The 27,870-nt window shown below is 43.1% G+C and overlaps 35 non-coding genes across 35 annotated transcripts; all 35 read right to left on the reverse strand.

The window, feature by feature from the left end:
* Positions 1-238: 238 nt before the first annotated feature.
* trnav-aac (transfer RNA valine (anticodon AAC)) lies at positions 239-311 on the reverse strand. Its single transcript has one exon. It is a non-coding gene; the product is annotated as a tRNA-Val (tRNA).
* A 1,346-nt stretch (positions 312-1,657) lies between these two features.
* Positions 1,658-1,730, reverse strand: trnav-aac (transfer RNA valine (anticodon AAC)). Its single transcript has one exon. It is a non-coding gene; the product is annotated as a tRNA-Val (tRNA).
* Positions 1,731-2,789: 1,059 nt separating this feature from the next.
* Positions 2,790-2,862, reverse strand: trnav-cac (transfer RNA valine (anticodon CAC)). The gene has a single exon. It is a non-coding gene; the product is annotated as a tRNA-Val (tRNA).
* A 222-nt stretch (positions 2,863-3,084) lies between these two features.
* trnav-aac (transfer RNA valine (anticodon AAC)) lies at positions 3,085-3,157 on the reverse strand. The gene has a single exon. It is a non-coding gene; the product is annotated as a tRNA-Val (tRNA).
* Positions 3,158-4,190: 1,033 nt separating this feature from the next.
* Positions 4,191-4,263, reverse strand: trnav-cac (transfer RNA valine (anticodon CAC)). Its single transcript has one exon. It is a non-coding gene; the product is annotated as a tRNA-Val (tRNA).
* Positions 4,264-4,477: 214 nt separating this feature from the next.
* On the reverse strand, positions 4,478-4,550 carry trnav-aac (transfer RNA valine (anticodon AAC)). Its single transcript has one exon. It is a non-coding gene; the product is annotated as a tRNA-Val (tRNA).
* Positions 4,551-5,893: 1,343 nt separating this feature from the next.
* trnav-cac (transfer RNA valine (anticodon CAC)) lies at positions 5,894-5,966 on the reverse strand. Its single transcript has one exon. It is a non-coding gene; the product is annotated as a tRNA-Val (tRNA).
* A 1,059-nt stretch (positions 5,967-7,025) lies between these two features.
* trnav-cac (transfer RNA valine (anticodon CAC)) lies at positions 7,026-7,098 on the reverse strand. The gene has a single exon. It is a non-coding gene; the product is annotated as a tRNA-Val (tRNA).
* A 222-nt stretch (positions 7,099-7,320) lies between these two features.
* On the reverse strand, positions 7,321-7,393 carry trnav-aac (transfer RNA valine (anticodon AAC)). Its single transcript has one exon. It is a non-coding gene; the product is annotated as a tRNA-Val (tRNA).
* A 1,022-nt stretch (positions 7,394-8,415) lies between these two features.
* On the reverse strand, positions 8,416-8,488 carry trnav-cac (transfer RNA valine (anticodon CAC)). Its single transcript has one exon. It is a non-coding gene; the product is annotated as a tRNA-Val (tRNA).
* Positions 8,489-8,710: 222 nt separating this feature from the next.
* On the reverse strand, positions 8,711-8,783 carry trnav-aac (transfer RNA valine (anticodon AAC)). The gene has a single exon. It is a non-coding gene; the product is annotated as a tRNA-Val (tRNA).
* A 1,015-nt stretch (positions 8,784-9,798) lies between these two features.
* Positions 9,799-9,871, reverse strand: trnav-cac (transfer RNA valine (anticodon CAC)). The gene has a single exon. It is a non-coding gene; the product is annotated as a tRNA-Val (tRNA).
* A 222-nt stretch (positions 9,872-10,093) lies between these two features.
* trnav-aac (transfer RNA valine (anticodon AAC)) lies at positions 10,094-10,166 on the reverse strand. Its single transcript has one exon. It is a non-coding gene; the product is annotated as a tRNA-Val (tRNA).
* A 1,049-nt stretch (positions 10,167-11,215) lies between these two features.
* On the reverse strand, positions 11,216-11,288 carry trnav-cac (transfer RNA valine (anticodon CAC)). The gene has a single exon. It is a non-coding gene; the product is annotated as a tRNA-Val (tRNA).
* Positions 11,289-11,510: 222 nt separating this feature from the next.
* On the reverse strand, positions 11,511-11,583 carry trnav-aac (transfer RNA valine (anticodon AAC)). The gene has a single exon. It is a non-coding gene; the product is annotated as a tRNA-Val (tRNA).
* A 1,032-nt stretch (positions 11,584-12,615) lies between these two features.
* On the reverse strand, positions 12,616-12,688 carry trnav-cac (transfer RNA valine (anticodon CAC)). The gene has a single exon. It is a non-coding gene; the product is annotated as a tRNA-Val (tRNA).
* A 222-nt stretch (positions 12,689-12,910) lies between these two features.
* On the reverse strand, positions 12,911-12,983 carry trnav-aac (transfer RNA valine (anticodon AAC)). The gene has a single exon. It is a non-coding gene; the product is annotated as a tRNA-Val (tRNA).
* A 1,049-nt stretch (positions 12,984-14,032) lies between these two features.
* Positions 14,033-14,105, reverse strand: trnav-cac (transfer RNA valine (anticodon CAC)). Its single transcript has one exon. It is a non-coding gene; the product is annotated as a tRNA-Val (tRNA).
* Positions 14,106-14,327: 222 nt separating this feature from the next.
* On the reverse strand, positions 14,328-14,400 carry trnav-aac (transfer RNA valine (anticodon AAC)). The gene has a single exon. It is a non-coding gene; the product is annotated as a tRNA-Val (tRNA).
* A 1,022-nt stretch (positions 14,401-15,422) lies between these two features.
* Positions 15,423-15,495, reverse strand: trnav-cac (transfer RNA valine (anticodon CAC)). Its single transcript has one exon. It is a non-coding gene; the product is annotated as a tRNA-Val (tRNA).
* A 222-nt stretch (positions 15,496-15,717) lies between these two features.
* On the reverse strand, positions 15,718-15,790 carry trnav-aac (transfer RNA valine (anticodon AAC)). Its single transcript has one exon. It is a non-coding gene; the product is annotated as a tRNA-Val (tRNA).
* A 1,319-nt stretch (positions 15,791-17,109) lies between these two features.
* trnav-aac (transfer RNA valine (anticodon AAC)) lies at positions 17,110-17,182 on the reverse strand. Its single transcript has one exon. It is a non-coding gene; the product is annotated as a tRNA-Val (tRNA).
* Positions 17,183-18,241: 1,059 nt separating this feature from the next.
* On the reverse strand, positions 18,242-18,314 carry trnav-cac (transfer RNA valine (anticodon CAC)). Its single transcript has one exon. It is a non-coding gene; the product is annotated as a tRNA-Val (tRNA).
* A 222-nt stretch (positions 18,315-18,536) lies between these two features.
* Positions 18,537-18,609, reverse strand: trnav-aac (transfer RNA valine (anticodon AAC)). Its single transcript has one exon. It is a non-coding gene; the product is annotated as a tRNA-Val (tRNA).
* Positions 18,610-19,642: 1,033 nt separating this feature from the next.
* trnav-cac (transfer RNA valine (anticodon CAC)) lies at positions 19,643-19,715 on the reverse strand. Its single transcript has one exon. It is a non-coding gene; the product is annotated as a tRNA-Val (tRNA).
* A 214-nt stretch (positions 19,716-19,929) lies between these two features.
* Positions 19,930-20,002, reverse strand: trnav-aac (transfer RNA valine (anticodon AAC)). Its single transcript has one exon. It is a non-coding gene; the product is annotated as a tRNA-Val (tRNA).
* Positions 20,003-21,345: 1,343 nt separating this feature from the next.
* On the reverse strand, positions 21,346-21,418 carry trnav-cac (transfer RNA valine (anticodon CAC)). The gene has a single exon. It is a non-coding gene; the product is annotated as a tRNA-Val (tRNA).
* Positions 21,419-22,477: 1,059 nt separating this feature from the next.
* trnav-cac (transfer RNA valine (anticodon CAC)) lies at positions 22,478-22,550 on the reverse strand. Its single transcript has one exon. It is a non-coding gene; the product is annotated as a tRNA-Val (tRNA).
* Positions 22,551-22,772: 222 nt separating this feature from the next.
* trnav-aac (transfer RNA valine (anticodon AAC)) lies at positions 22,773-22,845 on the reverse strand. The gene has a single exon. It is a non-coding gene; the product is annotated as a tRNA-Val (tRNA).
* A 1,022-nt stretch (positions 22,846-23,867) lies between these two features.
* On the reverse strand, positions 23,868-23,940 carry trnav-cac (transfer RNA valine (anticodon CAC)). The gene has a single exon. It is a non-coding gene; the product is annotated as a tRNA-Val (tRNA).
* Positions 23,941-24,162: 222 nt separating this feature from the next.
* trnav-aac (transfer RNA valine (anticodon AAC)) lies at positions 24,163-24,235 on the reverse strand. Its single transcript has one exon. It is a non-coding gene; the product is annotated as a tRNA-Val (tRNA).
* A 1,015-nt stretch (positions 24,236-25,250) lies between these two features.
* On the reverse strand, positions 25,251-25,323 carry trnav-cac (transfer RNA valine (anticodon CAC)). Its single transcript has one exon. It is a non-coding gene; the product is annotated as a tRNA-Val (tRNA).
* Positions 25,324-25,545: 222 nt separating this feature from the next.
* Positions 25,546-25,618, reverse strand: trnav-aac (transfer RNA valine (anticodon AAC)). The gene has a single exon. It is a non-coding gene; the product is annotated as a tRNA-Val (tRNA).
* Positions 25,619-26,667: 1,049 nt separating this feature from the next.
* Positions 26,668-26,740, reverse strand: trnav-cac (transfer RNA valine (anticodon CAC)). The gene has a single exon. It is a non-coding gene; the product is annotated as a tRNA-Val (tRNA).
* A 222-nt stretch (positions 26,741-26,962) lies between these two features.
* On the reverse strand, positions 26,963-27,035 carry trnav-aac (transfer RNA valine (anticodon AAC)). The gene has a single exon. It is a non-coding gene; the product is annotated as a tRNA-Val (tRNA).
* Positions 27,036-27,870: the final 835 nt, after the last annotated feature.

Raw genomic sequence — 27,870 nt, forward strand, 5'->3', positions numbered from 1 at the left:
TAATAGAAATGACAATAAAAGCCACTTGACTTGACTTGACTTAATCGTCCGCTCTGTCAAAGACACACAGCCTTTATTCAGCGACTACCCTGGCGTAATCTTTTGTTTTTTTGTCTCTTTTGTCTATTTGTGCCATTCTGTGATTTCAGGTTGTTTTACTGAGCAAGCATTCGTAAGAACTTAGTCAACCCACTGACACAGCTTGAGTGTGCATGTCATCTTAAAATAACAACAAGAGTGTTTCTGCCTGGTTTCGAAACAGGGACCTTTCACGTGTTAGGCGAATGTGATAACCACTACACTACAGAAACTGGCCACGTAGGGTGTCAATTCCAGAGGGTAGTATCTAACCACAAAGCGACACATCATCATGCAAGGTCGACTCTAAGGGGCTTTCAAACCTCCTAGTGCACAATAGGTACTTTCTCAGCTTAATGGGGACCATGCTCATATGTAGAGGCTGATCGGTCCAACGCTATGCCAGTGCAGTGTGGAGAGGAGATTGAAGCTCTTGTAATTGACATCCTAGGGCTGCTTCTGCAAGCGCAGCTATTTATCATGGGAGAAAGTCTCAATTTCGATTAATAGTATGTGGTCGGCTTGTCCAAACTAAGGCTGTTTAGAAATTGGTTCTTAACTTTCTTCAGTAGTCTCGCATAACCCTTTTTCGACATGCTGTTTGCCATATCGCGTGCACCAAGAATAGGGAATGTAATGCAGGAAAGGGACTCTTCAACAGATAGTCAAAACTGAAATTGAACGACGACTATTGCAACTTTAGCCAGTAATCATTCCACTGCAATTGCACTGTATACATGCCGGACATTCAAATGCACTATACTGTTTACATGCTGCTTTTTTTGTACCTTTGGCACACTTGACTGTACTGTACTGTAAAATAGTATACAATAGGTTTACTGGTTGGCACTATCTTAGGTTTTTTGTCCTGTCCTGTGTTATTTTGTGTTGTCCGTCTACACTGTCTGTCTGTACTGTTTTTCATCTGCACTGTTTACACTAGGTTGAACTCGATGCACTTTACATAGTTTGTGTTGTTTTGTAGCACCTTGGTTCTGGAGGAACGTTATCTCGTTTCTACTGTGTACTGTGTACCACTGTGTATAGTAGAAATGACAATAAAAGCCACTTGACTTGACTTGACCTGACTTGACTTAATCGTCCGCTCTGTCAAAGACACACAGCCTTTATTCAGCGACTACCCTGGCGTAATCTTTTGTTTTTTTGTCTCTTTTGTCTATTTGTGCCATTCTGTGATTTCAGGTTGTTTTACTGAGCAAGCATTCGTAAGAACTTAGTCAACCCACTGACACAGCTTGAGTGTGCATGTCATCTTAAAATAACAACAATAGTGTTTCTGCCTGGTTTCGAACAAGGGACCTTTCGCGTGTGAGGCAAACGTGATAACCGCTACACCAAAGAAACCGGCCACTTTGACAAACTTCTTCAGAGCGTAGCTTCCCAGCAAAGTGAATAAAACAGTCGCGGAAGATTACTTCTAAGGGGCTTTGGGATGACAAGATCTTTATGGAACTTTGTAGTACTAAAACCAAAAGTGTTGCCTTTCGCATTGTTAGAACTGAGACAACCCCTTTTACAAGACACTCCAACCAGGCTGACGGTGCACTGACAGCAACAGTGTTTCTGCCTGGTTTCGAACCAGGGACATTTCGCATGTTAGGCGAATGTGATAACCACTACACTACAGAAACTGGCCACGTAGGGTGTCAATTCCAGAGGGTAGCATCTAACCACAAAGTGACACATCATCATGCAAGGTCGACTCTAAGGGGCTTTCAAACCTCCTAGTGCACATTAGGTACTTTCTCAGCTTAATGGGGACCATGCTCATATGTAGAGGCTGATCGGTCCAACGCTATGCCAGTGCAGTGTGGAGAGGAGATTGAAGCTCTTGTAATTGACATCCTAGGGCTGCTTCTGCAAGCGCAGCTATTTATCATGGGAGAAAGTCTCAATTTCGATTAATAGTATGTGGTCGGCTTGTCCAAACTAAGGCTGTTTAGAAATTGGTTCTTAACTTTCTTCAGTAGTCTCGCATAACCCTTTTTCGACATGCTGTTTGCCATATCGCGTGCACCAAGAATAGGGCATGCAATGCAGGAAAGGGACTCCTCAACAGATAGTCAACACTGAAATTGAACGACGACTATTGCAACTTTAGCCAGTAATCATTCCACTGCAATTGAACTGTATACATGCCGGACATTCAAATGCACTATACTGTTTACATGCTGCTTTTTTTGTAACTTTGGCACACTTGACTGTACTGTACTGTAAAATAGTATACAATAGGTTTACTGGTCGGCACTATCTTAGGTTTTTTGTCCTGTCCTGTGTTATTTTGTGTTGTCCGTCTACACTGTCTGTCTGTACTGTTTTTCATCTGCACTGTTTACACTAGGTTGAACTCGATGCACTTTACATAGTTTGTGTTGTTTTGTAGCACCTTGGTTCTGGAGGAACGTTATCTCGTTTCTACTGTGTACTGTGTACCACTGTGTATAGTAGAAATGACAATAAAAGCCACTTGACTTGACTTGACTTGACTTGACTTAATCGTCCGCTCTGTCAAAGACACACAGCCTTTATTCAGCGACTACCCTGGCGTAATCTTTTGTTTTTTTGTCTCTTTTGTCTATTTGTGCCATTCTGTGATTTCAGGTTGTTTTACTGAGCAAGCATTCGTAAGAACTTAGTCAACCCACTGACACAGCTTGAGTGTGCATATCATCTTAAAATAACAACAATAGTGTTTCTGCCTGGTTTCGAACCAGGGACCTTTCGCGTGTGAGGCAAACGTGATAACCGCTACACCAAAGAAACCGGCCACTTTGACAAACTTCTTCAGAGCGTAGCTTCCCAGCAAAGTGAATAAAACAGTCGCGGAAGATTACTTCTAAGGGGCTTTGGGATGACAAGATCTTTATGGAACTTTGTAGTACTAAAACCAAAAGTGTTGCCTTTCGCATTGTTAGAACTGAGACAACCCCTTTTACAAGACACTCCAACCAGGCTGACTGTGCAGATAATAATAGACAGCAACAGTGTTTCTGCCTGGTTTCGAACCAGGGACCTTTCGCGTGTTAGGCGAATGTGATAACCACTACACTACAGAAACTGGCCACGTAGGGGTGTCAATTCCAGAGGGTAGCATCTAACCACAAAGCGACACATCATCATGCAAGGTCGACTCTAAGGGGCTTTCAAACCTCCTAGTGCACAATAGGTACTTTCTCAGCTTAATAGGGACCATGCTCATATGTAGAGGCTGATCGGTCCAACGCTATGCCAGTGCAGTGTGGAGAGGAGATTGAAGCTCTTGTAATTGACATCCTAGGGCTGCTGCTGCAAGTGCAGCTATTTATCGTGGTCGTGGTCGGCTTGTCCAAACAAAGGCTGTTTAGAAATTGGTTCTTAACTTTCTTCAGTAGTCTCGCATAACCCTTTTTCGACATGCTGTTTGCCATATCGCGTGCACCAAGAATAGGGAATGCAATGCAGGAAAGGGACTCCTCAACAGATAGTCAAAACTGAAATTGAACGACGACTATTGCAACTTTAGCCAGTAATCATTCCACTGCAATTGCACTGTATACATGCCAGACATTCAAATGCACTATACTGTTTACATGCTGCTTTTTTTGTACCTTTGGCACACTTGACTGTACTGTACTGTAAAATAGTATACAATAGGTTTACTGGTCGGCACTGTCTTAGGTTTTTTGTCCTGTCCTGTGTTATTTTGTGTTGTCCGTCTACACTGTCTGTCTATACTGTTTTTCATCTGCACTGTTTACACTAGGTTGAACTCGATGCACTTTACATAGTTTGTGTTGTTTTGTAACACCTTGGTTCTGGAAGAACGTTATCTCGTTTCTACTGTGTACTGTGTACCACTGTGTATAGTAGAAATGACAATAAAAGCCACTTGACTTGACTTGACTTGACTTGACTTAATCGTCCGCTCTGACAAAGACACACAGTCTTTATTCAGCGACTACCCTGGCGTAATCTTTTGTTTTTTTGTCTCTTTTGTCTATTTGTGCCATTCTGTGATTTCAGGTTGTTTTACTGAGCAAGCATTCGTAAGAACTTAGTCAACCCACTGACACAGCTTGAGTGTGCATGTCATCTTAAAATAACAACAATAGTGTTTCTGCCTGGTTTCAAACCAGGGACCTTTCGCGTGTGAGGCGAACGTGATAACCGCTACACCACAGAAACCGGCCACTTTGACAAACTTCTTCAGAGCGTAGCTTCCCAGCAAAGTGAATAAAACAGTCGCGGAAGATTACTTCTAAGGGGCTTTGGGATGACAAGATCTTTATGGAACTTTGTAGTACTAAAACCAAAAGTGTTGCCTTTCGCATTGTTAGAACTGAGACAACCCCTTTTACAAGACACTCCAACCAGGCTGACGGTGCACTGACAGCAACAGTGTTTCTGCCTGGTTTCGAACCAGGGACATTTCGCATGTTAGGCGAATGTGATAACCACTACACTACAGAAACTGGCCACGTAGGGTGTCAATTCCAGAGGGTAGCATCTAACCACAAAGTGACACATCATCATGCAAGGTCGACTCTAAGGGGCTTTCAAACCTCCTAGTGCACATTAGGTACTTTCTCAGCTTAATGGGGACCATGCTCATATGTAGAGGCTGATCGGTCCAACGCTATGCCAGTGCAGTGTGGAGAGGAGATTGAAGCTCTTGTAATTGACATCCTAGGGCTGCTTCTGCAAGCGCAGCTATTTATCATGGGAGAAAGTCTCAATTTCGATTAATAGTATGTGGTCGGCTTGTCCAAACTAAGGCTGTTTAGAAATTGGTTCTTAACTTTCTTCAGTAGTCTCGCATAACCCTTTTTCGACATGCTGTTTGCCATATCGCGTGCACCAAGAATAGGGCATGCAATGCAGGAAAGGGACTCCTCAACAGATAGTCAACACTAAAATTGAACGACGACTATTGCAACTTTAGCTAGTAATCATTCCACTGCAATTGCACTTTATACATGCCGGACATTCAAATGCAGTATACTGTTTACATGCTGCTTTTTTTGCACTTTTGGCACACTTGACTGTACTGTACTGTAAAATAGTATACAATAGGTTTACTGGTCGGCACTGTCTTAGGTTTTGTGTCCTGTCCTGTGTTATTTTGTGTTGTCCATCTACACTGTCTGTCATTACTGTTTTTCATCTGCACTGTTTGCACTAGGTTGAACTCGATGCACTTTACATAGCTTGTGTTGTTTTGTAGCACCTTGGTTCTGGAGGAACGTTATCTCGTTTCTACTGTGTACTGTGTACCACTGTGTATAATAGAAATGACAATAAAAGCCACTTGACTTGACTTGACTTAATCGTCCGCTCTGTCAAAGACACACAGCCTTTATTCAGCGACTACCCTGGCGTAATCTTTTGTTTTTTTGTCTCTTTTGTCTATTTGTGCCATTCTGTGATTTCAGGTTGTTTTACTGAGCAAGCATTCGTAAGAACTTAGTCAACCCACTGACACAGCTTGAGTGTGCATGTCATCTTAAAATAACAACAAGAGTGTTTCTGCCTGGTTTCGAACCTGGGACCTTTCGCGTGTGAGGCAACGTGATAACCGCTACACCACAGAAACCGGCCACTTTGACAAACTTCTTCAGAGCGTAGCTTCCCAGCAAAGTGAATAAAACAGTCACGGAAGATTACTCCTAAGGGGCTTTGGGATGAGAAGATCTTTATGGAACTTTGTAGTACTAAAACCAAAAGTGTTGCCTTTCTCATTGTTAGAACTGAGACAACCCCTTTTACAAGACACTCCAACCAGGCTGACTGTGCAGATAATAATAGACAGCAACCGTGTTTCTGCCTGGTTTCGAACCAGGGACCTTTCGCGTGTGAGGCAAACGTGATAACCGCTACACCACAGAAACCGGCCACGTAGGGTGTCAATTCCAGAGGGTAGCATCTAACCACAAAGCGACACATCATCATGCAAGGTCGACTCTAAGGGGCTTTCAAACCTCCTAGTGCACAATAGGTACTTTCTCAGCTTAATGGGGACCATGCTCATATGTAGAGGCTGATCGGTCCAACGCTATGCCAGTGCAGTGTGGAGAGGAGATTGAAGCTCTTGTAATTGACATCCTAGGGCTGCTGCTGCAAGTGCAGCTATTTATCATGGGAGAAATTCTCTATTTCGATTAATAGTATGTGGTCGGCTTGTCCAAACTAAGGCTGTTTAGAAATTGGTTCTTAACTTTCTTCAGTAGTCTCGCATAACCCTTTTTCGACATGCTGTTTGCCATATCGCGTGCACCAAGAATAGGGAATGCAATGCAGGAAAGGGACTCCTCAACAGATAGTCAAAACTGAAATTGAACGACGACTATTGCAACTTTAGCCAGTAATCATTCCACTGCAATTGCACTGTATACATGCCGGACATTCAAATGCACTATACTGTTTACATGCTGCTTTTTTTGTACCTTTGGCACACTTGACTGTACTGTACTGTAAAATAGTATACAATAGGTTTACTGGTCGGCACTATCTTAGGTTTTTTGTCCTGTCCTGTGTTATTTTGTGTTGTCCGTCTACACTGTCTGTCTGTACTGTTTTTCATCTGCACTGTTTACACTAGGTTGAACTCGATGCACTTTACATAGTTTGTGTTGTTTTGTAGCACCTTGGTTCTGGAGGAACGTTATCTCGTTTCTACTGTGTACTGTGTACCACTGTGTATAGTAGAAATGACAATAAAAGCCACTTGACTTGACTTGACTTGACTTGACTTAATCGTGCGCTCTGTCAAAAACACACAGCCTTTATTCAGCGACTACCCTGGCGTAATCTTTTGTTTTTTTGTCTCTTTTGTCTATTTGTACCATTCTGTGATTTCAGTTTGTTTTACTGAGCAAGCATTCGTAAGAAATTGGTCAACCCACTGACACAGCTTGAGAGTGCATGTCATCTTAAAATAACAACAATAGTGTTTCTGCCTGGTTTCGAACCAGGGACCTTTCGCGTGTGAGGCGAACGTGATAACCGCTACACCACAGAAACCGGCCACTTTCACAAACTTCTTCAGAGCGTAGCTTCCCAGCAAAGTGAATAAAACAGTCGCGGAAGATTACTTCTAAGGGGCTTTGGGATGACAAGATCTTTATGGAACTTTGTAGTACTAAAACCAAAAGTGTTGCCTTTCGCATTGTTAGAACTGAGACAACCCCTTTTACAAGACACTCCAACCAGGCTGACTGTGCAGATAATAATGGACAGCAACAGTGTTTCTGCCTGGTTTCGAACCAGGGACCTTTCGCGTGTTAGGCGAATGTGATAACCACTACACTACAGAAACTGGCCACGTAGAGTGGCACTTTCAGAGGGTAGCATCTAACCACAAAGCGACACATCATCATGCAAGGTCGACTCTAAGGGGCTTTCAAACCTCCTAGTGCACAATAGGTACTTTCTCAGCTTAATGGGGACCATGCTCATATGTAGAGGCTGATCGGTCCAACGCTATGCCAGTGCAGTGTGGAGAGGAGATTGAAGCTCTTGTAATTGACATCCTAGGGCTGCTGCTGCAAGTGCAGCTATTTATCGTGGTCGTGGTCGGCTTGTCCAAACAAAGGCTGTTTAGAAATTGGTTCTTAACTTTCTTCAGTAGTCTCGCATAACCCTTTTTCGACATGCTGTTTGCCATATCGCGTGCACCAAGAATAGGGAATGCAATGCAGGAAAGGGACTCCTCAACAGATAGTCAAAACTGAAATTGAACGACGACTATTGCAACTTTAGCCAGTAATCATTCCACTGCAATTGAACTGTATACATGCCGGACATTCAAATGCACTATACTGTTTACATGCTGCTTTTTTTGTACCTTTGGCACACTTGACTGTACTGTACTGTAAAATAGTACACAATAGGTTTACTGGTCGGCACTGTCTTAGGTTTTGTGTCCTGTCCTGTGTTATTTTGTGTTGTCCATCTACACTGTCTGTCATTACTGTTTTTCATCTGCACTGTTTGCACTAGGTTGAACTCGATGCACTTTACATAGCTTGTGTTGTTTTGTAGCACCTTGGTTCTGGAGGAACGTTATCTCGTTTCTACTGTGTACTGTGTACCACTGTGTATAATAGAAATGACAATAAAAGCCACTTGAATTGACTTGACTTAATCGTCCGCTCTGTCAAAGACACACAGCCTTTATTCAGCGACTACCCTGGCGTAATCTTTTGTTTTTTTGTCTCTTTTGTCTATTTGTGCCATTCTGTGATTTCAGGTTGTTTTACTGAGCAAGCATTCGTAAGAACTTAGTCAACCCACTGACACAGCTTGAGTGTGCATGTCATCTTAAAATAACAACAAGAGTGTTTCTGCCTGGTTTCAAACCAGGGACCTTTCGCGTGTGTGGCGAACGTGATAACCGCTACACCACAGAAACCGGCCACTTTGACAAACTTCTTCAGAGCGTAGCTTCCCAGCAAAGTGAATAAAACAGTCGCGGAAGATTACTCCTAAGGGGCTTTGGGATGACAAGATCTTTATGGAACTTTGTAGTACTAAAACCAAAAGTGTTGCCTTTCTCATTGTTAGAACTGAGACAACCCCTTTTACAAGACACTCCAACCAGGCTGACTGTGCAGATAATAATGGACAGCAACAGTGTTTCTGCCTGGTTTCGAACCAGGGACCTTTCGCGTGTTAGGCGAATGTGATAACCACTACACTACAGAAACTGGCCACGTAGGGTGGCACTTTCAGAGGGTAGCATCTAACCACAAAGCGACACATCATCATGCAAGGTCGACTCTAAGGGGCTTTCAAACCTCCTAGTGCACAATAGGTACTTTCTCAGCTTAATGGGGACCATGCTCATATGTAGAGGCTGATCGGTCCAACGCTATGCCAGTGCAGTGTGGAGAGGAGATTGAGACTCTTGTAATTGACATCCTAGGGCTGCTGCTGCAAGTGCAGCTATTTATCGTGGTCGTGGTCGGCTTGTCCAAACAAAGGCTGTTTAGAAATTGGTTCTTAACTTTCTTCAGTAGTCTCGCATAACCCTTTTTCGACATGCTGTTTGCCATATCGCGTGCACCAAGAATAGGGAATGCAATGCAGGAAAGGGACTCCTCAACAGATAGTCAAAACTGAAATTGAACGACGACTATTGCAACTTTAGCTAGTAATCATTCCACTGCAATTGCACTTTATACATGCCGGACATTCAAATGCAGTATACTGTTTACATGCTGCTTTTTTTGCACCTTTGGCACACTTGACTGTACTGTACTGTAAAATAGTATACAATAGGTTTACTGGTCGGCACTGTCTTAGGTTTTGTGTCCTGTCCTGTGTTATTTTGTGTTGTCCATCTACACTGTCTGTCATTACTGTTTTTCATCTGCACTGTTTGCACTAGGTTGAACTCGATGCACTTTACATAGCTTGTGTTGTTTTGTAGCACCTTGGTTCTGGAGGAACGTTATCTCGTTTCTACTGTGTACCACTGTGTATAATAGAAATGACAATAAAAGCCACTTGACTTGACTTGACTTAATCGTCCGCTCTGTCAAAGACACACAGCCTTTATTCAGCGACTACCCTGGCGTAATCTTTTGTTTTTTTGTCTCTTTTGTCTATTTGTGCCATTCTGTGATTTCAGGTTGTTTTACTGAGCAAGCATTCGTAAGAACTTAGTCAACCCACTGACACAGCTTGAGTGTGCATGTCATCTTAAAATAACAACAAGAGTGTTTCTGCCTGGTTTCGAACCAGGGACCTTTCGCGTGTGAGGCGAACGTGATAACCGCTACACCACAGAAACCGGCCACTTTGACAAACTTCTTCAGAGCGTAGCTTCCCAGCAAAGTGAATAAAACAGTCACGGAAGATTACTCCTAAGGGGCTTTGGGATGAGAAGATCTTTATGGAACTTTGTAGTACTTAAACCAAAAGTGTTGCCTTTCTCATTGTTAGAACTGAGACAACACCTTTTACAAGACACTCTAACCAGGCTGACTGTGCAGATAATAATGGACAGCAACAGTGTTTCTGCCTGGTTTCGAACCAGGGACCGTTCGCATGTTAGGCGAATGTGATAACCACTACACTACAGAACCTGGCCACGCAGGGCGTCACTTTCAGAGGGTAGCATCTAACCACAAAGCGACACATCATCATGCAAGGTCGACTCTAAGGGGCTTTCAAACCTCCTAGTGCACAATAGGTACTTTCTCAGCTTAATGGGGACCATGCTCATATGTAGAGGCTGATCGGTCCAACGCTATGCCAGTGCAGTGTGGAGAGGAGATTGAAGCTCTTGTAATTGACATCCTAGGGCTTCTTCTGCAAGCGCAGCTATTTATCATGGGAAAAAGTCTCAATTTCGATTAATAGTATGTGGTCGGCTTGTCCAAACTAAGGCTGTTTAGAAATTGGTTCTTAACTTTCTTCAGTAGTCTCGCATAACCCTTTTTCGACATGCTGTTTGCCATATCGCGTGCACCAAGAATAGGGCATGCAATGCAGGAAAGGGACTCCTCAACAGATAGTCAACACTGAAATTGAACGACGACTATTGCAACTTTAGCCAGTAATCATTCCACTGCAATTGCACTTTATACATGCCGGACATTCAAATGCAGTATACTGTTTACATGCTGCTTTTTTTGCACCTTTGGCACACTTGACTGTACTGTACTGTAAAATAGTATACAATAGGTTTACTGGTCGGCACTGTCTTAGGTTTTGTGTCCTGTCCTGTGTTATTTTGTGTTGTCCATCTACACTGTCTGTCATTACTGTTTTTCATCTGCACTGTTTGCACTAGGTTGAACTCGATGCACTTTACATAGCTTGTGTTGTTTTGTAGCACCTTGGTTCTGGAGGAACGTTATCTCGTTTCTACTGTGTACTGTGTACCACTGTGTATAATAGAAATGACAATAAAAGCCACTTGACTTGACTTGACTTTATCGTCCGCTCTGTCAAAGACACACAGCCTTTATTCAGCGACTACCCTGGCGTAATCTTTTGTTTTTTTGTCTCTTTTGTCTATTTGTGCCATTCTGTGATTTCAGGTTGTTTTACTGAGCAAGCATTCGTAAGAACTTAGTCAACCCACTGACACAGCTTGAGTGTGCATGTCATCTTAAAATAACAACAAGAGTGTTTCTGCCTGGTTTCGAACCAGGGACCTTTCGCGTGTGAGGCGAACGTGATAACCGCTACACCACAGAAACCGGCCACCTTGACAAACTTCTTAAGAGCGTAGCTTCCCAGCAAAGTGAATAAAACAGTCGCGGAAGATTACTCCTAAGGGGCTTTGGGATGACAAGATCTTTATGGAACTTTGTAGTACTAAAACCAAAAGTGTTGCCTTTCTCATTGTTAGAACTGAGACAACCCCTTTTACAAGACACTCCAACCAGGCTGACTGTGCAGATAATAATGGACAGCAACAGTGTTTCTGCCTGGTTTCGAACCAGGGACCTTTCGCGTGTTAGGCGAATGTGATAACCACTACACTACAGAAACTGGCCACGTAGAGTGGCACTTTCAGAGGGTATCATCTAACCACAAAGCGACACATCATCATGCAAGGTCGACTCTAAGGGGCTTTCAAACCTCCTAGTGCACAATAGGTACTTTCTCAGCTTAATGGGGACCATGCTCATATGTAGAGGCTGATCGGTCCAACGCTATGCCAGTGCAGTGTGGAGAGGAGATTGAAGCTCTTGTAATTGACATCCTAGGGCTGCTGCTGCAAGTGCAGCTATTTATCGTGGTCGTGGTCGGCTTGTCCAAACAAAGGCTGTTTAGAAATTGGTTCTTAACTTTCTTCAGTAGTCTCGCATAACCCTTTTTCGACATGCTGTTTGCCATATCGCGTGCACCAAGAATAGGGAATGCAATGCAGGAAAGGGACTCCTCAACAGATAGTCAAAACTGAAATTGAACGACGACTATTCCAACTTTAGCCAGTAATCATTCCACTGCAATTGAACTGTATACATGCCGGACATTCAAATGCACTATACTGTTTACATGCTGCTTTTTTTGTACCTTTGGCACACTTGACTGTACTGTACTGTAAAATAGTATACAATAGGTTTACTGGTCGGCACTATCTTAGGTTTTTTGTCCTGTCCTGTGTTATTTTGTGTTGTCCGTCTACACTGTCTGTCTGTACTGTTTTTCATCTGCACTGTTTACACTAGGTTGAACTCGATGCACTTTACATAGTTTGTGCTGTTTTGTAGCACCTTGGTTCTGGAGGAACGTTATCTCGTTTCTACTGTGTACTGTGTACCACTGTGTATAGTAGAAATGACAATAAAAGCCACTTGACTTGACTTGACTTGACTTGACTTAATCGTCCGCTCTGTCAAAGACACACAGCCTTTATTCAGCGACTACCCTGGCGTAATCTTTTGTTTTTTTGTCTCTTTTGTCTATTTGTGCCATTCTGTGATTTCAGGTTGTTTTACTGAGCAAGCATTCGTAAGAACTTAGTCAACCCACTGACACAACTTGAGTGTGCATGTCATCTTAAAATAACAACAAGAGTGTTTCTGCCTGGTTTCGAACCAGGGACCTTTCGCGTGTGAGGCGAACGTGATAACCGCTACACCACAGAAACCGGCCACTTTGACAAACTTCTTCAGAGCGTAGCTTCCCAGCAAAGTGAATAAAACAGTCACGGAAGATTACTCCTAAAGGGCTTTGGGATGAGAAGATCTTTATGGAACTTTGTAGTACTAAAACCAAAAGTGTTGCCTTTCTCATTGTTAGAACTGAGACAACACCTTTTACAAGACACTCTAACCAGGCTGACTGTGCAGATAATAATGGACAGCAACAGTGTTTCTGCCTGGTTTCGAACCAGGGACCGTTCACATGTTAGGCGAATGTGATAACCACTACACTACAGAACCTGGCCACGCAGGGCGTCACTTTCAGAGGGTAGCATCTAACCACAAAGCGACACATCATCATGCAAGGTCGACTCTAAGGGGCTTTCAAACCTCCTAGTGCACAATAGGTACTTTCTCAGCTTAATGGGGACCATGCTCATATGTAGAGGCTGATCGGTCCAACGCTATGCCAGTGCAGTGTGGAGAGGAGATTGAAGCTCTTGTAATTGACATCCTAGGGCTTCTTCTGCAAGCGCAGCTATTTATCATGGGAAAAAGTCTCAATTTCGATTAATAGTATGTGGTCGGCTTGTCCAAACTAAGGCTGTTTAGAAATTGGTTCTTAACTTTCTTCAGTAGTCTCGCATAACCCTTTTTCGACATGCTGTTTGCCATATCGCGTGCACCAAGAATAGGGCATGCAATGCAGGAAAGGGACTCCTCAACAGATAGTCAACACTGAAATTGAACGACGACTATTGCAACTTTAGCCAGTAATCATTCCACTGCAATTGCACTTTATACATGCCGGACATTCAAATGCAGTATACTGTTTACATGCTGCTTTTTTTGCACCTTTGGCACACTTGACTGTACTGTACTGTAAAATAGTATACAATAGGTTTACTGGTCGGCACTGTCTTAGGTTTTGTGTCCTGTCCTGTGTTATTTTGTGTTGTCCATCTACACTGTCTGTCATTACTGTTTTTCATCTGCACTGTTTGCACTAGGTTGAACTCGATGCACTTTACATAGCTTGTGTTGTTTTGTAGCACCTTGGTTCTGGAGGAACGTTATCTCGTTTCTACTGTGTACTGTGTACCACTGTGTATAATAGAAATGACAATAAAAGCCACTTGACTTGACTTGACTTTATCGTCCGCTCTGTCAAAGACACACAGCCTTTATTCAGCGACTACCCTGGCGTAATCTTTTGTTTTTTTGTCTCTTTTGTCTATTTGTGCCATTCTGTGATTTCAGGTTGTTTTACTGAGCAAGCATTCGTAAGAACTTAGTCAACCCACTGACACAGCTTGAGTGTGCATGTCATCTTAAAATAACAACAAGAGTGTTTCTGCCTGGTTTCGAACCAGGGACCTTTCGCGTGTGAGGCGAACGTGATAACCGCTACACCACAGAAACCGGCCACCTTGACAAACTTCTTAAGAGCGTAGCTTCCCAGCAAAGTGAATAAAACAGTCGCGGAAGATTACTCCTAAGGGGCTTTGGGATGACAAGATCTTTATGGAACTTTGTAGTACTAAAACCAAAAGTGTTGCCTTTCTCATTGTTAGAACTGAGACAACCCCTTTTACAAGACACTCCAACCAGGCTGACTGTGCAGATAATAATGGACAGCAACAGTGTTTCTGCCTGGTTTCGAACCAGGGACCTTTCGCGTGTTAGGCGAATGTGATAACCACTACACTACAGAAACTGGCCACGTAGAGTGGCACTTTCAGAGGGTAGCATCTAACCACAAAGCGACACATCATCATGCAAGGTCGACTCTAAGGGGCTTTCAAACCTCCTAGTGCACAATAGGTACTTTCTCAGCTTAATGGGGACCATGCTCATATGTAGAGGCTGATCGGTCCAACGCTATGCCAGTGCAGTGTGGAGAGGAGATTGAAGCTCTTGTAATTGACATCCTAGGGCTGCTGCTGCAAGTGCAGCTATTTATCGTGGTCGTGGTCGGCTTGTCCAAACAAAGGCTGTTTAGAAATTGGTTCTTAACTTTCTTCAGTAGTCTCGCATAACCCTTTTTCGACATGCTGTTTGCCATATCGCGTGCACCAAGAATAGGGAATGCAATGCAGGAAAGGGACTCCTCAACAGATAGTCAAAACTGAAATTGAACGACGACTATTGCAACTTTAGCCAGTAATCATTCCACTGCAATTGAACTGTATACATGCCGGACATTCAAATGCACTATACTGTTTACATGCTGCTTTTTTTGTACCTTTGGCACACTTGACTGTACTGTACTGTAAAATAGTACACAATAGGTTTACTGGTCGGCACTGTCTTAGGTTTTGTGTCCTGTCCTGTGTTATTTTGTGTTGTCCATCTACACTGTCTGTCATTACTGTTTTTCATCTGCACTGTTTGCACTAGGTTGAACTCGATGCACTTTACATAGCTTGTGTTGTTTTGTAGCACCTTGGTTCTGGAGGAACGTTATCTCGTTTCTACTGTGTACTGTGTACCACTGTGTATAATAGAAATGACAATAAAAGCCACTTGAATTGACTTGACTTAATCGTCCGCTCTGTCAAAGACACACAGCCTTTATTCAGCGACTACCCTGGCGTAATCTTTTGTTTTTTTGTCTCTTTTGTCTATTTGTGCCATTCTGTGATTTCAGGTTGTTTTACTGAGCAAGCATTCGTAAGAACTTAGTCAACCCACTGACACAGCTTGAGTGTGCATGTCATCTTAAAATAACAACAATAGTGTTTCTGCCTGGTTTCAAACCAGGGACCTTTCGCGTGTGTGGCGAACGTGATAACCGCTACACCACAGAAACCGGCCACTTTGACAAACTTCTTCAGAGCGTAGCTTCCCAGCAAAGTGAATAAAACAGTCGCGGAAGATTACTCCTAAGGGGCTTTGGGATGACAAGATCTTTATGGAACTTTGTAGTACTAAAACCAAAAGTGTTGCCTTTCTCATTGTTAGAACTGAGACAACCCCTTTTACAAGACACTCCAACCAGGCTGACTGTGCAGATAATAATGGACAGCAACAGTGTTTCTGCCTGGTTTCGAACCAGGGACCTTTCGCGTGTTAGGCGAATGTGATAACCACTACACTACAGAAACTGGCCACGTAGGGTGGCACTTTCAGAGGGTAGCATCTAACCACAAAGCGACACATCATCATGCAAGGTCGACTCTAAGGGGCTTTCAAACCTCCTAGTGCACAATAGGTACTTTCTCAGCTTAATGGGGACCATGCTCATATGTAGAGGCTGATCGGTCCAACGCTATGCCAGTGCAGTGTGGAGAGGAGATTGAGACTCTTGTAATTGACATCCTAGGGCTGCTGCTGCAAGTGCAGCTATTTATCGTGGTCGTGGTCGGCTTGTCCAAACAAAGGCTGTTTAGAAATTGGTTCTTAACTTTCTTCAGTAGTCTCGCATAACCCTTTTTCGACATGCTGTTTGCCATATCGCGTGCACCAAGAATAGGGAATGTAATGCAGGAAAGGGACTCTTCAACAGATAGTCAAAACTGAAATTGAACGACGACTATTGCAACTTTAGCCAGTAATCATTCCACTGCAATTGCACTGTATACATGCCGGACATTCAAATGCACTATACTGTTTACATGCTGCTTTTTTTGTACCTTTGGCACACTTGACTGTACTGTACTGTAAAATAGTATACAATAGGTTTACTGGTTGGCACTATCTTAGGTTTTTTGTCCTGTCCTGTGTTATTTTGTGTTGTCCGTCTACACTGTCTGTCTGTACTGTTTTTCATCTGCACTGTTTACACTAGGTTGAACTCGATGCACTTTACATAGTTTGTGTTGTTTTGTAGCACCTTGGTTCTGGAGGAATGTTATCTCGTTTCTACTGTGTACTGTGTACCACTGTGTATAGTAGAAATGACAATAAAAGCCACTTGACTTGACTTGACCTGACTTGACTTAATCGTCCGCTCTGTCAAAGACACACAGCCTTTATTCAGCGACTACCCTGGCGTAATCTTTTGTTTTTTTGTCTCTTTTGTCTATTTGTGCCATTCTGTGATTTCAGGTTGTTTTACTGAGCAAGCATTCGTAAGAACTTAGTCAACCCACTGACACAGCTTGAGTGTGCATGTCATCTTAAAATAACAACAATAGTGTTTCTGCCTGGTTTCGAACAAGGGACCTTTCGCGTGTGAGGCAAACGTGATAACCGCTACACCAAAGAAACCGGCCACTTTGACAAACTTCTTCAGAGCGTAGCTTCCCAGCAAAGTGAATAAAACAGTCGCGGAAGATTACTTCTAAGGGGCTTTGGGATGACAAGATCTTTATGGAACTTTGTAGTACTAAAACCAAAAGTGTTGCCTTTCGCATTGTTAGAACTGAGACAACCCCTTTTACAAGACACTCCAACCAGGCTGACGGTGCACTGACAGCAACAGTGTTTCTGCCTGGTTTCGAACCAGGGACATTTCGCATGTTAGGCGAATGTGATAACCACTACACTACAGAAACTGGCCACGTAGGGTGTCAATTCCAGAGGGTAGCATCTAACCACAAAGTGACACATCATCATGCAAGGTCGACTCTAAGGGGCTTTCAAACCTCCTAGTGCACATTAGGTACTTTCTCAGCTTAATGGGGACCATGCTCATATGTAGAGGCTGATCGGTCCAACGCTATGCCAGTGCAGTGTGGAGAGGAGATTGAAGCTCTTGTAATTGACATCCTAGGGCTGCTTCTGCAAGCGCAGCTATTTATCATGGGAGAAAGTCTCAATTTCGATTAATAGTATGTGGTCGGCTTGTCCAAACTAAGGCTGTTTAGAAATTGGTTCTTAACTTTCTTCAGTAGTCTCGCATAACCCTTTTTCGACATGCTGTTTGCCATATCGCGTGCACCAAGAATAGGGCATGCAATGCAGGAAAGGGACTCCTCAACAGATAGTCAACACTGAAATTGAACGACGACTATTGCAACTTTAGCCAGTAATCATTCCACTGCAATTGAACTGTATACATGCCGGACATTCAAATGCACTATACTGTTTACATGCTGCTTTTTTTGTAACTTTGGCACACTTGACTGTACTGTACTGTAAAATAGTATACAATAGGTTTACTGGTCGGCACTATCTTAGGTTTTTTGTCCTGTCCTGTGTTATTTTGTGTTGTCCGTCTACACTGTCTGTCTGTACTGTTTTTCATCTGCACTGTTTACACTAGGTTGAACTCGATGCACTTTACATAGTTTGTGTTGTTTTGTAGCACCTTGGTTCTGGAGGAACGTTATCTCGTTTCTACTGTGTACTGTGTACCACTGTGTATAGTAGAAATGACAATAAAAGCCACTTGACTTGACTTGACTTGACTTGACTTAATCGTCCGCTCTGTCAAAGACACACAGCCTTTATTCAGCGACTACCCTGGCGTAATCTTTTGTTTTTTTGTCTCTTTTGTCTATTTGTGCCATTCTGTGATTTCAGGTTGTTTTACTGAGCAAGCATTCGTAAGAACTTAGTCAACCCACTGACACAGCTTGAGTGTGCATATCATCTTAAAATAACAACAATAGTGTTTCTGCCTGGTTTCGAACCAGGGACCTTTCGCGTGTGAGGCAAACGTGATAACCGCTACACCAAAGAAACCGGCCACTTTGACAAACTTCTTCAGAGCGTAGCTTCCCAGCAAAGTGAATAAAACAGTCGCGGAAGATTACTTCTAAGGGGCTTTGGGATGACAAGATCTTTATGGAACTTTGTAGTACTAAAACCAAAAGTGTTGCCTTTCGCATTGTTAGAACTGAGACAACCCCTTTTACAAGACACTCCAACCAGGCTGACTGTGCAGATAATAATAGACAGCAACAGTGTTTCTGCCTGGTTTCGAACCAGGGACCTTTCGCGTGTTAGGCGAATGTGATAACCACTACACTACAGAAACTGGCCACGTAGGGGTGTCAATTCCAGAGGGTAGCATCTAACCACAAAGCGACACATCATCATGCAAGGTCGACTCTAAGGGGCTTTCAAACCTCCTAGTGCACAATAGGTACTTTCTCAGCTTAATAGGGACCATGCTCATATGTAGAGGCTGATCGGTCCAACGCTATGCCAGTGCAGTGTGGAGAGGAGATTGAAGCTCTTGTAATTGACATCCTAGGGCTGCTGCTGCAAGTGCAGCTATTTATCGTGGTCGTGGTCGGCTTGTCCAAACAAAGGCTGTTTAGAAATTGGTTCTTAACTTTCTTCAGTAGTCTCGCATAACCCTTTTTCGACATGCTGTTTGCCATATCGCGTGCACCAAGAATAGGGAATGCAATGCAGGAAAGGGACTCCTCAACAGATAGTCAAAACTGAAATTGAACGACGACTATTGCAACTTTAGCCAGTAATCATTCCACTGCAATTGCACTGTATACATGCCAGACATTCAAATGCACTATACTGTTTACATGCTGCTTTTTTTGTACCTTTGGCACACTTGACTGTACTGTACTGTAAAATAGTATACAATAGGTTTACTGGTCGGCACTGTCTTAGGTTTTTTGTCCTGTCCTGTGTTATTTTGTGTTGTCCGTCTACACTGTCTGTCTATACTGTTTTTCATCTGCACTGTTTACACTAGGTTGAACTCGATGCACTTTACATAGTTTGTGTTGTTTTGTAACACCTTGGTTCTGGAAGAACGTTATCTCGTTTCTACTGTGTACTGTGTACCACTGTGTATAGTAGAAATGACAATAAAAGCCACTTGACTTGACTTGACTTGACTTGACTTAATCGTCCGCTCTGACAAAGACACACAGTCTTTATTCAGCGACTACCCTGGCGTAATCTTTTGTTTTTTTGTCTCTTTTGTCTATTTGTGCCATTCTGTGATTTCAGGTTGTTTTACTGAGCAAGCATTCGTAAGAACTTAGTCAACCCACTGACACAGCTTGAGTGTGCATGTCATCTTAAAATAACAACAATAGTGTTTCTGCCTGGTTTCAAACCAGGGACCTTTCGCGTGTGAGGCGAACGTGATAACCGCTACACCACAGAAACCGGCCACTTTGACAAACTTCTTCAGAGCGTAGCTTCCCAGCAAAGTGAATAAAACAGTCGCGGAAGATTACTTCTAAGGGGCTTTGGGATGACAAGATCTTTATGGAACTTTGTAGTACTAAAACCAAAAGTGTTGCCTTTCGCATTGTTAGAACTGAGACAACCCCTTTTACAAGACACTCCAACCAGGCTGACGGTGCACTGACAGCAACAGTGTTTCTGCCTGGTTTCGAACCAGGGACATTTCGCATGTTAGGCGAATGTGATAACCACTACACTACAGAAACTGGCCACGTAGGGTGTCAATTCCAGAGGGTAGCATCTAACCACAAAGTGACACATCATCATGCAAGGTCGACTCTAAGGGGCTTTCAAACCTCCTAGTGCACATTAGGTACTTTCTCAGCTTAATGGGGACCATGCTCATATGTAGAGGCTGATCGGTCCAACGCTATGCCAGTGCAGTGTGGAGAGGAGATTGAAGCTCTTGTAATTGACATCCTAGGGCTGCTTCTGCAAGCGCAGCTATTTATCATGGGAGAAAGTCTCAATTTCGATTAATAGTATGTGGTCGGCTTGTCCAAACTAAGGCTGTTTAGAAATTGGTTCTTAACTTTCTTCAGTAGTCTCGCATAACCCTTTTTCGACATGCTGTTTGCCATATCGCGTGCACCAAGAATAGGGCATGCAATGCAGGAAAGGGACTCCTCAACAGATAGTCAACACTAAAATTGAACGACGACTATTGCAACTTTAGCTAGTAATCATTCCACTGCAATTGCACTTTATACATGCCGGACATTCAAATGCAGTATACTGTTTACATGCTGCTTTTTTTGCACTTTTGGCACACTTGACTGTACTGTACTGTAAAATAGTATACAATAGGTTTACTGGTCGGCACTGTCTTAGGTTTTGTGTCCTGTCCTGTGTTATTTTGTGTTGTCCATCTACACTGTCTGTCATTACTGTTTTTCATCTGCACTGTTTGCACTAGGTTGAACTCGATGCACTTTACATAGCTTGTGTTGTTTTGTAGCACCTTGGTTCTGGAGGAACGTTATCTCGTTTCTACTGTGTACTGTGTACCACTGTGTATAATAGAAATGACAATAAAAGCCACTTGACTTGACTTGACTTAATCGTCCGCTCTGTCAAAGACACACAGCCTTTATTCAGCGACTACCCTGGCGTAATCTTTTGTTTTTTTGTCTCTTTTGTCTATTTGTGCCATTCTGTGATTTCAGGTTGTTTTACTGAGCAAGCATTCGTAAGAACTTAGTCAACCCACTGACACAGCTTGAGTGTGCATGTCATCTTAAAATAACAACAAGAGTGTTTCTGCCTGGTTTCGAACCTGGGACCTTTCGCGTGTGAGGCAACGTGATAACCGCTACACCACAGAAACCGGCCACTTTGACAAACTTCTTCAGAGCGTAGCTTCCCAGCAAAGTGAATAAAACAGTCACGGAAGATTACTCCTAAGGGGCTTTGGGATGAGAAGATCTTTATGGAACTTTGTAGTACTAAAACCAAAAGTGTTGCCTTTCTCATTGTTAGAACTGAGACAACCCCTTTTACAAGACACTCCAACCAGGCTGACTGTGCAGATAATAATAGACAGCAACCGTGTTTCTGCCTGGTTTCGAACCAGGGACCTTTCGCGTGTGAGGCAAACGTGATAACCGCTACACCACAGAAACCGGCCACGTAGGGTGTCAATTCCAGAGGGTAGCATCTAACCACAAAGCGACACATCATCATGCAAGGTCGACTCTAAGGGGCTTTCAAACCTCCTAGTGCACAATAGGTACTTTCTCAGCTTAATGGGGACCATGCTCATATGTAGAGGCTGATCGGTCCAACGCTATGCCAGTGCAGTGTGGAGAGGAGATTGAAGCTCTTGTAATTGACATCCTAGGGCTGCTGCTGCAAGTGCAGCTATTTATCATGGGAGAAATTCTCTATTTCGATTAATAGTATGTGGTCGGCTTGTCCAAACTAAGGCTGTTTAGAAATTGGTTCTTAACTTTCTTCAGTAGTCTCGCATAACCCTTTTTCGACATGCTGTTTGCCATATCGCGTGCACCAAGAATAGGGAATGCAATGCAGGAAAGGGACTCCTCAACAGATAGTCAAAACTGAAATTGAACGACGACTATTGCAACTTTAGCCAGTAATCATTCCACTGCAATTGCACTGTATACATGCCGGACATTCAAATGCACTATACTGTTTACATGCTGCTTTTTTTGTACCTTTGGCACACTTGACTGTACTGTACTGTAAAATAGTATACAATAGGTTTACTGGTCGGCACTATCTTAGGTTTTTTGTCCTGTCCTGTGTTATTTTGTGTTGTCCGTCTACACTGTCTGTCTGTACTGTTTTTCATCTGCACTGTTTACACTAGGTTGAACTCGATGCACTTTACATAGTTTGTGTTGTTTTGTAGCACCTTGGTTCTGGAGGAACGTTATCTCGTTTCTACTGTGTACTGTGTACCACTGTGTATAGTAGAAATGACAATAAAAGCCACTTGACTTGACTTGACTTGACTTGACTTAATCGTGCGCTCTGTCAAAAACACACAGCCTTTATTCAGCGACTACCCTGGCGTAATCTTTTGTTTTTTTGTCTCTTTTGTCTATTTGTACCATTCTGTGATTTCAGTTTGTTTTACTGAGCAAGCATTCGTAAGAAATTGGTCAACCCACTGACACAGCTTGAGAGTGCATGTCATCTTAAAATAACAACAATAGTGTTTCTGCCTGGTTTCGAACCAGGGACCTTTCGCGTGTGAGGCGAACGTGATAACCGCTACACCACAGAAACCGGCCACTTTCACAAACTTCTTCAGAGCGTAGCTTCCCAGCAAAGTGAATAAAACAGTCGCGGAAGATTACTTCTAAGGGGCTTTGGGATGACAAGATCTTTATGGAACTTTGTAGTACTAAAACCAAAAGTGTTGCCTTTCGCATTGTTAGAACTGAGACAACCCCTTTTACAAGACACTCCAACCAGGCTGACTGTGCAGATAATAATGGACAGCAACAGTGTTTCTGCCTGGTTTCGAACCAGGGACCTTTCGCGTGTTAGGCGAATGTGATAACCACTACACTACAGAAACTGGCCACGTAGAGTGGCACTTTCAGAGGGTAGCATCTAACCACAAAGCGACACATCATCATGCAAGGTCGACTCTAAGGGGCTTTCAAACCTCCTAGTGCACAATAGGTACTTTCTCAGCTTAATGGGGACCATGCTCATATGTAGAGGCTGATCGGTCCAACGCTATGCCAGTGCAGTGTGGAGAGGAGATTGAAGCTCTTGTAATTGACATCCTAGGGCTGCTGCTGCAAGTGCAGCTATTTATCGTGGTCGTGGTCGGCTTGTCCAAACAAAGGCTGTTTAGAAATTGGTTCTTAACTTTCTTCAGTAGTCTCGCATAACCCTTTTTCGACATGCTGTTTGCCATATCGCGTGCACCAAGAATAGGGAATGCAATGCAGGAAAGGGACTCCTCAACAGATAGTCAAAACTGAAATTGAACGACGACTATTGCAACTTTAGCCAGTAATCATTCCACTGCAATTGAACTGTATACATGCCGGACATTCAAATGCACTATACTGTTTACATGCTGCTTTTTTTGTACCTTTGGCACACTTGACTGTACTGTACTGTAAAATAGTACACAATAGGTTTACTGGTCGGCACTGTCTTAGGTTTTGTGTCCTGTCCTGTGTTATTTTGTGTTGTCCATCTACACTGTCTGTCATTACTGTTTTTCATCTGCACTGTTTGCACTAGGTTGAACTCGATGCACTTTACATAGCTTGTGTTGTTTTGTAGCACCTTGGTTCTGGAGGAACGTTATCTCGTTTCTACTGTGTACTGTGTACCACTGTGTATAATAGAAATGACAATAAAAGCCACTTGAATTGACTTGACTTAATCGTCCGCTCTGTCAAAGACACACAGCCTTTATTCAGCGACTACCCTGGCGTAATCTTTTGTTTTTTTGTCTCTTTTGTCTATTTGTGCCATTCTGTGATTTCAGGTTGTTTTACTGAGCAAGCATTCGTAAGAACTTAGTCAACCCACTGACACAGCTTGAGTGTGCATGTCATCTTAAAATAACAACAAGAGTGTTTCTGCCTGGTTTCAAACCAGGGACCTTTCGCGTGTGTGGCGAACGTGATAACCGCTACACCACAGAAACCGGCCACTTTGACAAACTTCTTCAGAGCGTAGCTTCCCAGCAAAGTGAATAAAACAGTCGCGGAAGATTACTCCTAAGGGGCTTTGGGATGACAAGATCTTTATGGAACTTTGTAGTACTAAAACCAAAAGTGTTGCCTTTCTCATTGTTAGAACTGAGACAACCCCTTTTACAAGACACTCCAACCAGGCTGACTGTGCAGATAATAATGGACAGCAACAGTGTTTCTGCCTGGTTTCGAACCAGGGACCTTTCGCGTGTTAGGCGAATGTGATAACCACTACACTACAGAAACTGGCCACGTAGGGTGGCACTTTCAGAGGGTAGCATCTAACCACAAAGCGACACATCATCATGCAAGGTCGACTCTAAGGGGCTTTCAAACCTCCTAGTGCACAATAGGTACTTTCTCAGCTTAATGGGGACCATGCTCATATGTAGAGGCTGATCGGTCCAACGCTATGCCAGTGCAGTGTGGAGAGGAGATTGAGACTCTTGTAATTGACATCCTAGGGCTGCTGCTGCAAGTGCAGCTATTTATCGTGGTCGTGGTCGGCTTGTCCAAACAAAGGCTGTTTAGAAATTGGTTCTTAACTTTCTTCAGTAGTCTCGCATAACCCTTTTTCGACATGCTGTTTGCCATATCGCGTGCACCAAGAATAGGGAATGCAATGCAGGAAAGGGACTCCTCAACAGATAGTCAAAACTGAAATTGAACGACGACTATTGCAACTTTAGCTAGTAATCATTCCACTGCAATTGCACTTTATACATGCCGGACATTCAAATGCAGTATACTGTTTACATGCTGCTTTTTTTGCACCTTTGGCACACTTGACTGTACTGTACTGTAAAATAGTATACAATAGGTTTACTGGTCGGCACTGTCTTAGGTTTTGTGTCCTGTCCTGTGTTATTTTGTGTTGTCCATCTACACTGTCTGTCATTACTGTTTTTCATCTGCACTGTTTGCACTAGGTTGAACTCGATGCACTTTACATAGCTTGTGTTGTTTTGTAGCACCTTGGTTCTGGAGGAACGTTATCTCGTTTCTACTGTGTACCACTGTGTATAATAGAAATGACAATAAAAGCCACTTGACTTGACTTGACTTAATCGTCCGCTCTGTCAAAGACACACAGCCTTTATTCAGCGACTACCCTGGCGTAATCTTTTGTTTTTTTGTCTCTTTTGTCTATTTGTGCCATTCTGTGATTTCAGGTTGTTTTACTGAGCAAGCATTCGTAAGAACTTAGTCAACCCACTGACACAGCTTGAGTGTGCATGTCATCTTAAAATAACAACAAGAGTGTTTCTGCCTGGTTTCGAACCAGGGACCTTTCGCGTGTGAGGCGAACGTGATAACCGCTACACCACAGAAACCGGCCACTTTGACAAACTTCTTCAGAGCGTAGCTTCCCAGCAAAGTGAATAAAACAGTCACGGAAGATTACTCCTAAGGGGCTTTGGGATGAGAAGATCTTTATGGAACTTTGTAGTACTTAAACCAAAAGTGTTGCCTTTCTCATTGTTAGAACTGAGACAACACCTTTTACAAGACACTCTAACCAGGCTGACTGTGCAGATAATAATGGACAGCAACAGTGTTTCTGCCTGGTTTCGAACCAGGGACCGTTCGCATGTTAGGCGAATGTGATAACCACTACACTACAGAACCTGGCCACGCAGGGCGTCACTTTCAGAGGGTAGCATCTAACCACAAAGCGACACATCATCATGCAAGGTCGACTCTAAGGGGCTTTCAAACCTCCTAGTGCACAATAGGTACTTTCTCAGCTTAATGGGGACCATGCTCATATGTAGAGGCTGATCGGTCCAACGCTATGCCAGTGCAGTGTGGAGAGGAGATTGAAGCTCTTGTAATTGACATCCTAGGGCTTCTTCTGCAAGCGCAGCTATTTATCATGGGAAAAAGTCTCAATTTCGATTAATAGTATGTGGTCGGCTTGTCCAAACTAAGGCTGTTTAGAAATTGGTTCTTAACTTTCTTCAGTAGTCTCGCATAACCCTTTTTCGACATGCTGTTTGCCATATCGCGTGCACCAAGAATAGGGCATGCAATGCAGGAAAGGGACTCCTCAACAGATAGTCAACACTGAAATTGAACGACGACTATTGCAACTTTAGCCAGTAATCATTCCACTGCAATTGCACTTTATACATGCCGGACATTCAAATGCAGTATACTGTTTACATGCTGCTTTTTTTGCACCTTTGGCACACTTGACTGTACTGTACTGTAAAATAGTATACAATAGGTTTACTGGTCGGCACTGTCTTAGGTTTTGTGTCCTGTCCTGTGTTATTTTGTGTTGTCCATCTACACTGTCTGTCATTACTGTTTTTCATCTGCACTGTTTGCACTAGGTTGAACTCGATGCACTTTACATAGCTTGTGTTGTTTTGTAGCACCTTGGTTCTGGAGGAACGTTATCTCGTTTCTACTGTGTACTGTGTACCACTGTGTATAATAGAAATGACAATAAAAGCCACTTGACTTGACTTGACTTTATCGTCCGCTCTGTCAAAGACACACAGCCTTTATTCAGCGACTACCCTGGCGTAATCTTTTGTTTTTTTGTCTCTTTTGTCTATTTGTGCCATTCTGTGATTTCAGGTTGTTTTACTGAGCAAGCATTCGTAAGAACTTAGTCAACCCACTGACACAGCTTGAGTGTGCATGTCATCTTAAAATAACAACAAGAGTGTTTCTGCCTGGTTTCGAACCAGGGACCTTTCGCGTGTGAGGCGAACGTGATAACCGCTACACCACAGAAACCGGCCACCTTGACAAACTTCTTAAGAGCGTAGCTTCCCAGCAAAGTGAATAAAACAGTCGCGGAAGATTACTCCTAAGGGGCTTTGGGATGACAAGATCTTTATGGAACTTTGTAGTACTAAAACCAAAAGTGTTGCCTTTCTCATTGTTAGAACTGAGACAACCCCTTTTACAAGACACTCCAACCAGGCTGACTGTGCAGATAATAATGGACAGCAACAGTGTTTCTGCCTGGTTTCGAACCAGGGACCTTTCGCGTGTTAGGCGAATGTGATAACCACTACACTACAGAAACTGGCCACGTAGAGTGGCACTTTCAGAGGGTATCATCTAACCACAAAGCGACACATCATCATGCAAGGTCGACTCTAAGGGGCTTTCAAACCTCCTAGTGCACAATAGGTACTTTCTCAGCTTAATGGGGACCATGCTCATATGTAGAGGCTGATCGGTCCAACGCTATGCCAGTGCAGTGTGGAGAGGAGATTGAAGCTCTTGTAATTGACATCCTAGGGCTGCTGCTGCAAGTGCAGCTATTTATCGTGGTCGTGGTCGGCTTGTCCAAACAAAGGCTGTTTAGAAATTGGTTCTTAACTTTCTTCAGTAGTCTCGCATAACCCTTTTTCGACATGCTGTTTGCCATATCGCGTGCACCAAGAATAGGGAATGCAATGCAGGAAAGGGACTCCTCAACAGATAGTCAAAACTGAAATTGAACGACGACTATTCCAACTTTAGCCAGTAATCATTCCACTGCAATTGAACTGTATACATGCCGGACATTCAAATGCACTATACTGTTTACATGCTGCTTTTTTTGTACCTTTGGCACACTTGACTGTACTGTACTGTAAAATAGTATACAATAGGTTTACTGGTCGGCACTATCTTAGGTTTTTTGTCCTGTCCTGTGTTATTTTGTGTTGTCCGTCTACACTGTCTGTCTGTACTGTTTTTCATCTGCACTGTTTACACTAGGTTGAACTCGATGCACTTTACATAGTTTGTGCTGTTTTGTAGCACCTTGGTTCTGGAGGAACGTTATCTCGTTTCTACTGTGTACTGTGTACCACTGTGTATAGTAGAAATGACAATAAAAGCCACTTGACTTGACTTGACTTGACTTGACT

The sequence above is a fragment of the Channa argus genome, unplaced genomic scaffold (genome assembly GCF_033026475.1).
Source record: "Channa argus isolate prfri unplaced genomic scaffold, Channa argus male v1.0 Contig106, whole genome shotgun sequence".
NCBI lineage: Eukaryota > Metazoa > Chordata > Actinopteri > Anabantiformes > Channidae > Channa > Channa argus.